Source organism: Rhopalosiphum padi, chromosome 3 (assembly GCF_020882245.1).
Source record: "Rhopalosiphum padi isolate XX-2018 chromosome 3, ASM2088224v1, whole genome shotgun sequence".
Taxonomy (NCBI): Eukaryota; Metazoa; Arthropoda; class Insecta; order Hemiptera; family Aphididae; genus Rhopalosiphum; species Rhopalosiphum padi.
Genome location: NC_083599.1, coordinates 49,592,035 through 49,605,687, shown reverse-complemented (window position 1 = coordinate 49,605,687; position 13,653 = coordinate 49,592,035). Strand labels below are relative to the sequence as shown.

The 13,653-nt window shown below is 23.9% G+C and overlaps 1 protein-coding gene across 2 annotated transcripts in view; it reads left to right on the top strand.

Annotated features, from left to right (window-relative positions):
* Positions 1-13,653, top strand: part of LOC132923869 (hemicentin-1-like) — a 242,964-nt gene that overhangs the window by 134,046 nt on the left and 95,265 nt on the right. The gene's annotated exons all lie outside the window — the stretch shown is intronic.

Below are 13,653 nucleotides of genomic sequence, written 5' to 3'. Positions count from 1 at the left end.
TATTATGTATGTTTAAAAATAAAGACTATTATAATAACAAATGTTTTAAAAACAAAATCTAATACAACACAAGATCAAATAATACAAAATAAAAAGTTGTGGGTATACGAGTATAATACATACATATATACATATATATTTATACTTATATATTAAAATAACATTGAACCCACGTGCAAAGGTTTTTATTGACGCTTGAAAACCGAACAACCTTTATTGTTGGTAGAAGTGAATTAAAGGGTCTGACATAAAATGTCTCTGGTAAACTACTAGTGGAAACACTCAAATTACAAAATAAATGTGAAACGAGTTGATTGTAATGCTTTATAATTTCAGACCAAATATTCAATAACACTATATGTATATAATATTATAATGACCGAATAAAATCTTTATTCATAAAGAAATCATTCATCAATTGGGTTAGCAGGTAGACAATTGTGAAATAATAACAATAAAAATGAGTCCAGTTATTTTCAAAAATATATTTATTTAAATTCCATTTTACAATACCGAATTATTTTTTAGGTGATGAGTAAATAAATATATATTTTTTAATAATGTAATCTACTATGTAACATTTATTTTGATATAATGCGGCGTATATCAAACACTGCAAAAATATTTTACTTACTGCGATCTTTAAATTATTTCAGTTGTAAGTTACACTTTATTATTTTGTAATCTTTAGAAAAAATCCATAAGTATTAATGATTTTTTTCTACAAGACATCTTTATCATACTTTATCATAGTACATATTTGTATACTCTATTTTTTTAAAATCCCATAGTTTTAAATAAATAATGATAAAAAAAAGACCATTTTACTTACTGTATTATTCAATTTTTTTTCAAGCTTATTGTTGAATGCAGTATGATTATTTGCACTGTAACGGTTTAAATGATTTTATATAATTACTGTCTAAAGACGTATCAGGTGTTATATAAAACTATTCTAATAATAAAATAAAAAATTATTTCTCTCTAAACTTGTTTTTTTTTTACACCAGAGGTTAATTCACCTCATTAGAAATACCTATTTTTCATGAATTTAAATATTTCATTTTGAAAAAATTAGCGATTTTATCATTTTTATGCTTTATTTTAAAAAAATTACTACGAATGTGTTTTTTATTTTATCATATCATTTAAGAGAATTTCAGTTATTGATTTTTATAGACTATAGTATAAATATAGATGACTTTAAGACTTCAATATTAGTACTTGTAAAATTTTTCCTGAACTTAAGTATGAGGTCAATGAAATTAACAGTAATAAATAATTAATATTTGAAATATTAGGATGTTTGAATTTGCTATTAATTAATAAATACAGTTTTACTACTGTTGTACATTTAAATATGAACAATTTGATACCAACTAATATCTAAATCTGATAATATAAAATAAATGTATATAATATTATAAATATTTAAATCTATTTTTATTATTATTAATGTTTTGATGATGGCATAAATTAATAGAATGAATAGATTATTGGCCTTAAAACTATTTACATGATTTTATAAACTTAATAATTAAAAAGAATAGAATAAACTTCATGATAATACACGAAGTTTAATCTTATAAATTATAATCAATAACAACTGTACCAAAAAATTAGCATTTTAAATGGCGATTTTATTTTAAACTCATTAATTAAATTCAACTCTTTGCTATTATTTAACTGTTATGAAAAAAAAAAGTATAAACAACAGACTACAGAGTGTTGCAGATGGGTAAAGTAGCTTTGTTATTAACTTATTTAATTATGAATAGTCATTCTACAACATTCCTCGCAATCGAGAATGAAATAAAACAATAAATATAAGTGCAAATTCTTTTAAGGATAGAACTCCGTTATTTTTCATAGGTAGCTATCTGATTTTGGTACGTCATGAAAGTCTTATTAAATTAAATATAAAATGACTATCGTTATATTTGAAAAAATATGATCTTGATTATAATTATTCATAAAATATAATTTATATCAATAAATTATTTTTAAAACTTAAAGTGCTAAAAAAAAATATTACTTTTTAAAATCAATTAAATATAATTAAATAAGTAACTACATTTACTTTAATACATCAAGCAAACCTGAAAGTATCCATTACCATGATTTAAACATGTTCTTTAATAACAGTTGATAAAATAAATGATATACTATGTATTTGTTTGTTGACATGGAATAATCTCAGTTTGAACTACTAGTTTCATTATTATATAATATGGCATCTATAAAAATTGAAACCTTAAAATAGGCATTATTATCATTATCATTTACATCTTAAATGTATTATTTTCTTAATTGTTTATAGTTAATCATAAAATTACTATTAAAAATAATTCCTCACAGTTTAAAATTAAAACAGTGTGATAAAATCTATCGGTTTAACAAAACGGGCACCTTATATTCTGTTTTATATATTGGATAGTATAGAGTCACAGATGGTCCTTTAAATAAATAAAGAACGTTGTATTATTCCAACAGTATCTCAAAGATCTTAAAACTATTCTTTTATCATTAATAACTTAAAAAGACCACGTGGAATGAATTATTTTTACATCGGTAATATTTTAAAAATTTACTTTTGTTCAAAATTCCAAAAGACGATACAAGGCTACTCGTAAACTATTCAATCTTAATATTCTATTGTTTATTAATTTTATAAAATCTAATCTCATAGTACATACATTTTAATATTTCTAGTACATTTTTACTCGTTAACAAACTTTGAAATTGCCTATTTCTTTTATTTTTATTTGCTGTTATATTATATTGTTTTACAATGAAACAAGCACAAATAATTCACGATGGGTCACAACAAAGTAGAATGATACCCATCAATAACTATTTTAGTTTAACTGTTTTGATGGCATTCACTGTTCAATATTTATTACTTTTACATATTTATATTAATATAAAAGCGAATATATTTTACAATATAAATACAATATATGTTGTGCATATAAAATAATACACATGGATATGACCGCTTGAGTAGAGGATGTTACCTACTTTTAAATTTAAAAATAATATTTCACATAATATATGATAGTGAATTGGTCGAGATTAATCATTATAGAGTCCAACATCCAATATACTTCGTAATTTTCATTTTACATTTATGCTTGTTCTATGAATAAGACCAAATTGTTATTTAAAAAAAATATTATGTCACGTTAAAATAGTTTATAATATTACAGCTCTAAAAATAAAATGAGAAATGGCTAAATATTAAACATATATAGTAGGTAAGTAGATTTAATATTGATTATTATAGTAATCGTTGTTTTAAAGCTTAAATTAGGTATATATTATATTAACTATGTACACGTATTGATATTTTTTTTTTTTTAAACAAAATTAAAGATTATTTATTTTATTTATCTTGAGTAATTATTTTACGTATTAGTTTTATTTTTGATTTAATTGAAGTCATTATGACATATATACCTACCTACTGTGTATACACAATTAACATAAAGTCAATTGCACCTATTTGTTTTTATAAATTCAGAGATGAGAAAAAGTATAGTTTTAAGTTATTCCAAATGATATAGTTTTTTCTGTATATATGTATACCTATTTAATTAAAACGTCCATAATAAATAAAATGAAATTTGTTTATAAAATGTTTTACCTTAGCTCATTTTCTTTAAGTATCTTTGGTGAACATTTTTTTTCTGCTTAGTAGTGTTTTCCTTTTGATAATGTAACTTTAAAACTCTTATCAACAGTTTTCATTATGCATTTTTATCCTCAGTTAGGTACACAGTTTCACAATTATATTAATTTTTTATTTTAAAATAAACAAATAAATTGTGGAGTATTATCAATATAAAATGTTTTTTACAACCAATGAAAAAAATGAATAGGATGTATCTATGTATATTTGCTGGGATTGCCTAAAACAATATGTACTTTTTTTTTATTTATCAAATTTAGAGCAGTACAAGACCAAACGAAATATCTGGTAACAACTTTTTATAATTACTAATTTTATTCAATTTATATCTAAGTGAAACAGGAAATTTTCCTAATTTCTCAATCATTTTTGAAAATTTTTTTTAAAAAAAATCTCATTATTAAATAAATTAAACAAATTTTAGACCAACACAATAATAAAAAAATAAAACAATTTTTCGAATGCAATGATTTATTATTGTTTTTTCAATTTAAAGATATCCTACTCAAACAGACCAAGATTTTTACCAAGTATTTTACTTAATTTGTTGTTTATTTATTATTTAATTAATTTTGTTTTAATACGTAACTATCAACATTTATTCGCAAATAATAATTACCCATACTATTTTGAAATTAAATAATATTACGTTATAATGATATATTATATACATTGGCTATAAACTTATAGCTAAAATCTAAATATATTAAAATGTACCTGTATTAAAAATCGTATTGAAATATTAATAATAATTCTAGTTTTTCAGTATAAATAATATAATATAATATACTATATGTATATTTTTTATTTGTGTTATTATTATTCAATAAAATCACCTCATAAACATAAACATTTTACGATTTTGTTAGGAACTGTGAGGAATATTTAAATATTTTTATTATACCGCATTTCAGAGTATATAATATGAATAGATATTAGATTTAATACCCATTCAATGTTAAACGTATAGGTATGGAATAAATAAGTTTAAAATATAATATAATAATTTATATTACACGACGTATATTAATATAAAGAAAAATATAATATCCGTTCTACCATTGAAAATTTTATAGTAAGTACTTACCTATATATATATATATATATATATATATATGAGAATCTTATTAAGTTTTTATTATAATTATTAGTACTTAGCAACAATTCAAAAGTAAAACATTAATATCATTACTTTATGCGCTTTTAATTTATTTATAAAACGTTTCACTTAAAATATTTGACATAAAAATAATTTCTTTAAAAATATATACAATATCGTTTTAATTAAAATCCGCAGAAATAGTTTGTGTATAATATACCTGTTATATTTAAACTAGTTGAGCTATGTGGCTTCGTTTGAGTTATAAATATTTATTTAAGCATTATTACCATTTATAGTTTAATTGAACTAACCATCTTTAAAAATTTCATTACATTATTATTATTGTAAGACCTCACTATAAATCCCATTGAAAGTTTTATTTTCCGGGACATAAAGTATAAATGGTCAGGTTTTCCCAACTTAGATTACACTACGGCACGTATTTTGTTATAATTTGTAATAAAATACCATTTTGTATATTTCATACATAATGCAATATTATTTAGAACCATTTGAACTTGTAAGTTGGTTCACGATATTATAAGATAACTTTAGATGTAAACATTTGTAATAATACGAGTATTATAACGATATAACATTAGATTATTTTAAAATTTAAGTTTCTATACATTTGGTAAATGCATAATATATACCTACGTAGTATGACACTAAGAATAATGGTATTATGCGTATATTTGTAATATGTGGATATTATATGATAAACTTTGTCAGAACTCTGTAATAAGAAATTATAATAATATATTAATAAGGAACTACAATAATCATCTAGTAAAGAAGCGTGAACAAGATAATTTGAAATACAACATTTATTAACCATTTCTATAATTAAATATTATATTGTTTCTTCCTAGCGCTGTCCATAAGACAACAGCACAGAGATACTTTATAAAAGATTTTTTTTTAGAAATTACTGTTTTAGATGAGTACCTACTACTTATGGTTAATTTTTTTTTATTTATAAGTAGTTCTGAGAAAATATGAAAATGAGGAAAGATACATTTTGTATTCAACTTTTTAGGGGAGTACACTATACTTTATTCTCCTGTTCTATAAAAGTATTATTTATTTTTATTTTTACTGAAACAACTTTAGACAATTCATATTGTGTATTATTTATGGTGGGTAGAGTGATTCTTAGTATACCAATGTGTCATATATTATACTCATCTACTCAGACTATTTTGAAATCTATTAAGAAACTTCAATTATTATATTTCATCTGTTTAACGACTAAAATTTATTACACTTTGACACTCAGTTCACATATAATTACATTAGATTAAATTATTGAGTTTATATTATTATATTATTAAGTTTCAGTTACCTATATAAAAATCAAATTCAATAATATATTAACCTAATTAACGACAACGATATGTCAACTTCCACGTGAACCGAAGATTTTAATTATTTCATTATCCACCCTTAAACTAAGTGAACAAAAGAACTCTGGCTAAGTTAAGTTTATGGTACCTACAGTATAGGTACACTATTACACTTAGTTGGGTCGATTTTCTTCTTTAATTTATTAATGTTAAGTTAATTATTTATTTTCTAACGAACATTGTTTGGTGTGGAAATATTTATTTTCTATCATTATTGACCCAAAATTTCATTATTAGTTTATCCCAAAAGTTTCGTATTGTTTATCTGAGTTCAAGTTATGAATATAATTATCTGAGCTCTTCTATTTTTACTTACATCATTGTAATTGATAATGGCAACATTTGATATGTATTACATACTATTCTATAATTCTATACTAACCCACTTTAAATACTTTATTACTTTTTACGCTTATGCATAACAATATGAAAATATAATTTATACAGAATAATATAATAATATTAAATCGAAATAAACTTAAAAGCTTAAAACGATAAAATCTAAATAAATAGTTTATCAAATGGGAGTATTATGGTACCATAAAATATAAAAAAAAATTAATGGGTAACCATTATATCAACAATAATGCATGATAGTAATTTAACTTACTCGTGTGATCACATAATTTAATAATTAGGTGCTATATGAGATAATTTTTTTTTTTTTACTGAGAAATTAACTTTATATTGTGTTACGTGAGTTACGTCCTTTCATACTTGGTTTTAATAGGTATATGGAATATCCATACATTTGTATGTTACAAGAGTATATTTCATTTGTTGTACCGCGGTTTGTTCAAAACTACATAAAACGCTGGGCTTTAAATAGTCTATAAAATTGTTAAGTATCAAAAACATCTATCGTACTTTTATTGCTTGTTAGTAACAACGGGCCGTGCGTAAGGGGCCCACCTTGTGTTCAGTGTTGTACACCATCATTTTGTAATCGAAACCCTAAAATTTAAGTTCCTTAGTCTACGGGGGCCCGTATGTTGTTCCTAAATAAAATAAAAAGTTTTCTATGATACGCGATAATAAAATCCAATCCATCGTTTATAATTGGTGAGGTCTATGAACAAACACCATTTCAAATCATTAGATATTTACGGCGCAATGAATTGCTTCAAAATAAATGTTGATTTAGATTTAGTAATAAATGGATTAAATAATTTAAGAAATAGTTTACTATACTATACTTACTATACGTGTGTATATTATTATATACCTGACCCGGTCGTGATTTAACTGTGTTCAACAATTATGTGTTAAAAAGTAAGTAATAAGAAGTAGTTAATGAAATCACGGATCTTGCTAAATCTATTGACAATGATCTTATAAAAATAGGTCGAAAATTGGAGATTTACAAAAGATTGGCATTTCCTAAAAGTTATCAGTTTCAGGCCTTTGATTTTATACAGTAGATATATTTAATAATTAGCGCTGATCCTGTTCAGCATAGTTTGTGACAAGTTTAAATAATTCCAATGTATTTACCCTGTCTTAAACTACGATAAACGTTAACTACGCATATTTTAACACATTACTTTAGTATATATTTTGACCAAATAAAAATCCAGTTCTTAAATGATATCCAATTGTAATAAGTAATAACTATTTTTTTATTTTCTGTAACCAATAGTAATAACCCTCTACAAACAAAAACGTATTCATTTTTCGTCAGCCGACAAATAGCTGTTTGAACCTCTGTTTAATAAATATATTATTTAAAAAATTAGTTTTAAGGTCCAAATCTGCAGATATTAGATTACCCATATTCCAAATTTCAGAATTATGAGTTCGATAAACTTAGCTATGGTTACATACACACACAAACATTGCGTTATATAAATATAACTTAAATAGGTGTATTGTATAAAACTCTATAAATATAAAATAAATTAATGCCTATACATTACCACGCAATAATTTATTAACGTCAATGTATTTGCTAGTAGAGAGCCCAAATAAAGAGAGGCGTATGAAAATTCAATAGACACCACTTTACATTTTGGTCTACGCATTGAATCGAGATAGGCATACACAATTTGTCCGACAGATTTAAGATACCACTCGGGTATATTCAATAAGCAGGAATAATATATTATATCAATTGACTAAAAAAATATGACATCTAATCATTTGAATGTTTTAACTAAACCAATGTCTACGTGTCTACGCATTAGGTTTTATTTTGTGATTATTATTGAGTTGGTCATTAGAGCTTTAGAAACGACTACACAATTTATTGATATTCTGTTGGGTCGTATACACTGATATTCTTCTTAATTATGTTGGTAGAGAAAACTAATTATTACAATATGTGCCACTGAGGTCGATATTCCTAACGCGTGCGATTATATTACATTTTTTAATACCATACTATAGCAGTAGCTATTTGTTGAAATTTTAAAATATTATCAATTTTAAATTATTAAATACATTAAATTCATTGGTTTTATAGTACTATTATAATTATTGTAGTTTAAATTTTAAAATTTAAACAAACGTCATCGGTTTCAATAATAAATATCATTTCAACAAAATGTATTTCATTTAACGTAAAATGTTTTCAATCGATCTGTATCTGTATAATGTTCATTAATATTGTTTTTATAAAATTATTGTTATTAATTTCTGCGAATGAATTGTGTCTTATAAAAGCTTCAATTGTGACAAAGCCAGCATCGAGAATTATACATAAATAATAAATATATTAAACGCATGTACACGTATAATATACAAATATACAATAGAATTATATAAAGATTACTACTAATCGGATGCAATTCAATTATTAAATACCTGGTGTGCAAATATACATAGCCTAGATTATAAACATAAAGGTTCAACGACATAGACTATACTCGGGATATTATAAAGTTGTTATAATAATAATATATTCCTGTGTAGGTAATCCTTACTTGTTTTTGAACAACGGTACATCATAGTTTATTGTATTCAAAATTCAAATTAAAACGTTTTATTAAATATATACAATTTATATTGACATAAGATAAGCTTAATAATGTGTACATTATTAATATAATATGTACATATTTGTTAATTTGTTTTTAAAACAAATGCAATAAATAAAATTAGTTATACAACAGGAAGATCCGTTTGTTAAGTTTTCAGCCGGTATTTAGTGAGGGAGGAATAAAATATAAGAAAATATTTCTCAAAATTCAAGATTTGATATTTTTTTAGAGCTTCTGATTTTTTTTTTCCAAAACATCAATTATCAATAAATTAGTACACGAAATTATATTTATATTCAATTATTTTAAACTGAAAAATATAAAATTAAAAACAAAATATCAACAAATATTTTTGATTTTTGTATTTTAAAGATTTTGAATAATTTTTAGACAATATACGAGTAGACCATTAGTAAATTATAATTTATTTTCATTCGTATTAGAAACGAACTATAAATATTAATATAATTAGAAATATTATCATTATGAGAATTCATCAGTGAAATTACATCATCAAGTCATGCTGAATCACGTCGAACACTCACTATTTTCATAACTTATTAATTGAAACTCGAATAAGCACGATTATGTTATTACGATTATATATTATGATTTTATTACTCGTATATATATAAACAAGAAGTTGGAAAAGATGATTTAAACAGAAATACTAGATTGTTGTTAAAACAAATTAAAAATAAAGTAACTAGATACTTAACACTTATGAGGAATGATTTTCAAATCCAATAAGACTCAACAAATACTTTTATTTATTTGCAAAAAAGCACTTTTTGCAACCTATTCAAAGCTCAGCATTTATTAAAATAATTATAACGTTATATTTTAGATTTAAGAACTATTAATGCATAGAATTGATATAAAATTGCCGAAATTTTTTTTGGTATACATTTTATACACAGTTATAAAAAAATTAACAGGAAAGAAAAATTTCTAAAAATTACTAACTTCTAATAATACTGAATTAAAAGGCAATGACTATTTTAAAATTTAAGATCTGAAATATCATAATAAAATTGATAAATTATGTTCAAATCTAGAAAAAAAATTAAATGTATTAAAGATTTCTGATAATTGTATATGTATTTAAAATAGTGTTTCAACTAAATAATGATTAAATCAAGACCGATTCTAATATTTTTATAGTGATAGTCTTGGTTACACCTGTAGATTAGTTTTGATATCGACCTTGTTCTTGCAGACTTAATATTTTTGTTTGTCTTGGTATTGAAGACTCATGTAGTCATTTTAGATTGGCGATATTGATAAAAAATAAATAAATTGACGACCTACTTACCTATTTTAAGGCTAGAATTTTGTGTACATTTTATGGACTCGTAAAATATAACTGAACAATAACGATATATTCCGAGTTCAACATTTAATAAATAAAATAATTTAGTTGTTATAAATTTGCTTTTTATTTCCTAATCCTGTATACATTCTTAGCATTTAAATTGCTGTCACCGTGATGATTATTAACAAAATGTAAGTCTTATTTTATTAACTAATATTTCAAAATATACTCAATGCACTTTTTTAATACAGGTAACCGAAAAATACTGATGTACATTGTTGTACATCTAATGTATTTTGTACAAACTATACTACAACAGTAATAATTTATAGTAAATACATTAGGTACAATACGACAATATGGCACAAAAAAAGAATGCATTAAATAAAAAAATATACAATCGAAACATCAAATAATATAAACATTACAATATTACAATAAATTAAAATATATCAATGGACGTAAGTAAATATTATGGCTTATAAATTAACCGTATGGGCGACTTTCATTGTACGTACCTATCTATAATAATCACTACTTATTTTTTTATTGCGATCGTGTCGATTTTGGAAAATATTATAATCATCCATAGTCACTCATAGTTATAAAATAACTAACAGATGTATAATACATTGTAATTGTAATTCCAATTATTTAGATATACTCACATGAAAGAAAAACGAAAGTAGTAAAAATAATAAAATAACGTTAAACGAGATAAAAGCCTAGTTTCCAGAAGGGTCAATAATCCTCTATAAATAGAAGGACAACGCGTATAACGTTATGTGAAATTGCTACAATATTTTGAAGGATTTTTCGGGGTGTTGCATATAGCTTGTAGTGGGTATATTATATGCATCAATCGGTGAAATATAATATATACAAAAACATCTATATGACACGAAAATAATGTAATGTTAGTAGTAATAATGTGAAATTTGTTTAATATATCCGATTACTGATGTAAAAGCCGAATTTATACTTAGTATAATATATCTTTTTCAATATAAATTGTATCTGGCATGATAACCGTATAACTTGACAGGGTATGATTAAAATCAATGATAATTAATTGTATCTCGATTAGTTTAAATTGAATAGAAGTATAGATAAAATTAACTAAAAATTATCAATCAAATCGACAAGAATAAAAATCAACCAAAAAGTTTAAATAAACTCTGCTTGTTTATTAAAAAATAAAAATAGTTGTCCATTTCTATGAACTAATATTTTTTTGTTTATTTCAACGACTAGCGAAATTTTACAAAAAAAAAAAAAAAACAAGACTGTTAGTAAGCTATCAATTAAATTATATGAATAACAATAAATTATTAATAGTAGTATGCAATTAAAATAGCTAAAGGTAAGCAAATTAATAGTACAATTAATATACACGTGAACAAACTAAAAACTAAATGATGTATGGTCTGAGTCTAAGATTTATCTTACACTTCACTTGGCCTAAGAATCAATGAGACTAGGGTTCAAATTAATTATACGCATGGTTCTTTGGGTAGGGTAATTATGCATAAGTAGTTGGTTTTACGAATGCTGATTTCGAAAACTTGTTTCGAATCCTGGGTATATGAAATATAACCCTAATGCAGAGTAGACCGATGGCAGCGATCTTACAAAGAACTAAATAATTAATAAATGTTATGTCTAGAATTTTACTTCTGATTTCAACGTTAGATAAGTTTGAAAATCTCGATACCTGCAATGTGTAATAAATTATGAGGAGAGTGAGAAATTTTTAAAACATAACTAGCTAATGAACGAAAACGTTTTTGAACCCTTTCAATTCTTTGAAAGTCTTTCTGAGTATAAAAGTATTTATATAACAGTTCCATATTCTAAAATCTATCGTAGCAATGGTGTTTATTATAACGTCAAGGGGCAATTAGCTCGGTCAAAGTCCGCATTTCGACGAATAAAACCTAAAGTAAGTAATGATTTGTAAGTAATAAAATATTAAAATACTTAATTATGATATTGTTGATTTACTCGCCAGACAACTATTTTTCTTCCAAATGTTCAAAAAATACAATTATATTTATTATTTACTATACGATAAGTCAATTCAAATACTTTATAATAATAACAAATAACCCTTATTGTTTAATATAAATGTAAAATAATTTATAAAATGTGTACCGACAATTTAATTGTAAGCAAATTAAGTCATATATTAAACCCTTTAATAAAATTGTTAATATTTCCATTCTAATTACAATGGTTATAGTAGAAACTATGATTATTATTATTGTTATTTTATTATTGATGAATATAAATCTTGATGTAACTCATATTAGCGATATGTAAATTAATTTCTGGGGTGACTAAAGATTTTTTTTGCTAGATCTTTATGGTCTAAAAAAAATATCCAGAGAATAAAAACTCACAGCCTGTAAAAATCAATGGTTATAAATTCTTTCTATTTTATACCCTTAAATCTAAAAATAATACAAAAATCCAGTCGTCGACACCGGTAGAAACCAATATATAACGCGGTCGGGGACGGGTTATTTTATTTTAACTATCCATTTTAAATGTGTTGTAAATAGTTGCAATACCTAACCTTTATTGTAAGATACTTCTGCAACACACGTAGTTAGTATACTATTATAATATAAATATGTAATGTGAATTGTGTTCGTAACAAACCGGAGTGTTGAGTATACATGGAAGACCACTATTGAAAATGTGGATTTATACTAAAATAAACGTGATATTCTGAGAATAGTCTATGTACAGCTGTGGACTGATTGATTTTTGGACGTATTTTGATAATTGGAAGCTATAGAGGAAGCTATTCAAATATTGATGCATTTTTAGCATACTTATTTTTCGATATGCATATTTTTTAATTGCGATTAATGTAGAATGCTATAGGCTTATACAGCGGTTTATAAAATATAATATGACGTTTAACAACTTTTATTTATACTTATGTACTGCTAAATAAAACCGAAGTAGTCTACAGGGTGCATCCGGATTTTTATAAAACGACTAAGAGTGCCGTGAGTCAAAACAGGTTGGTAACCTCTGGGCTAATACTTACTAAAAATTAAAATACAATTTATTATGCGTGTACTACAAATGTTATTCTATAATCGCGTAACTATAATTTAAATAATTAATCATAATCTTGATTGTTATCC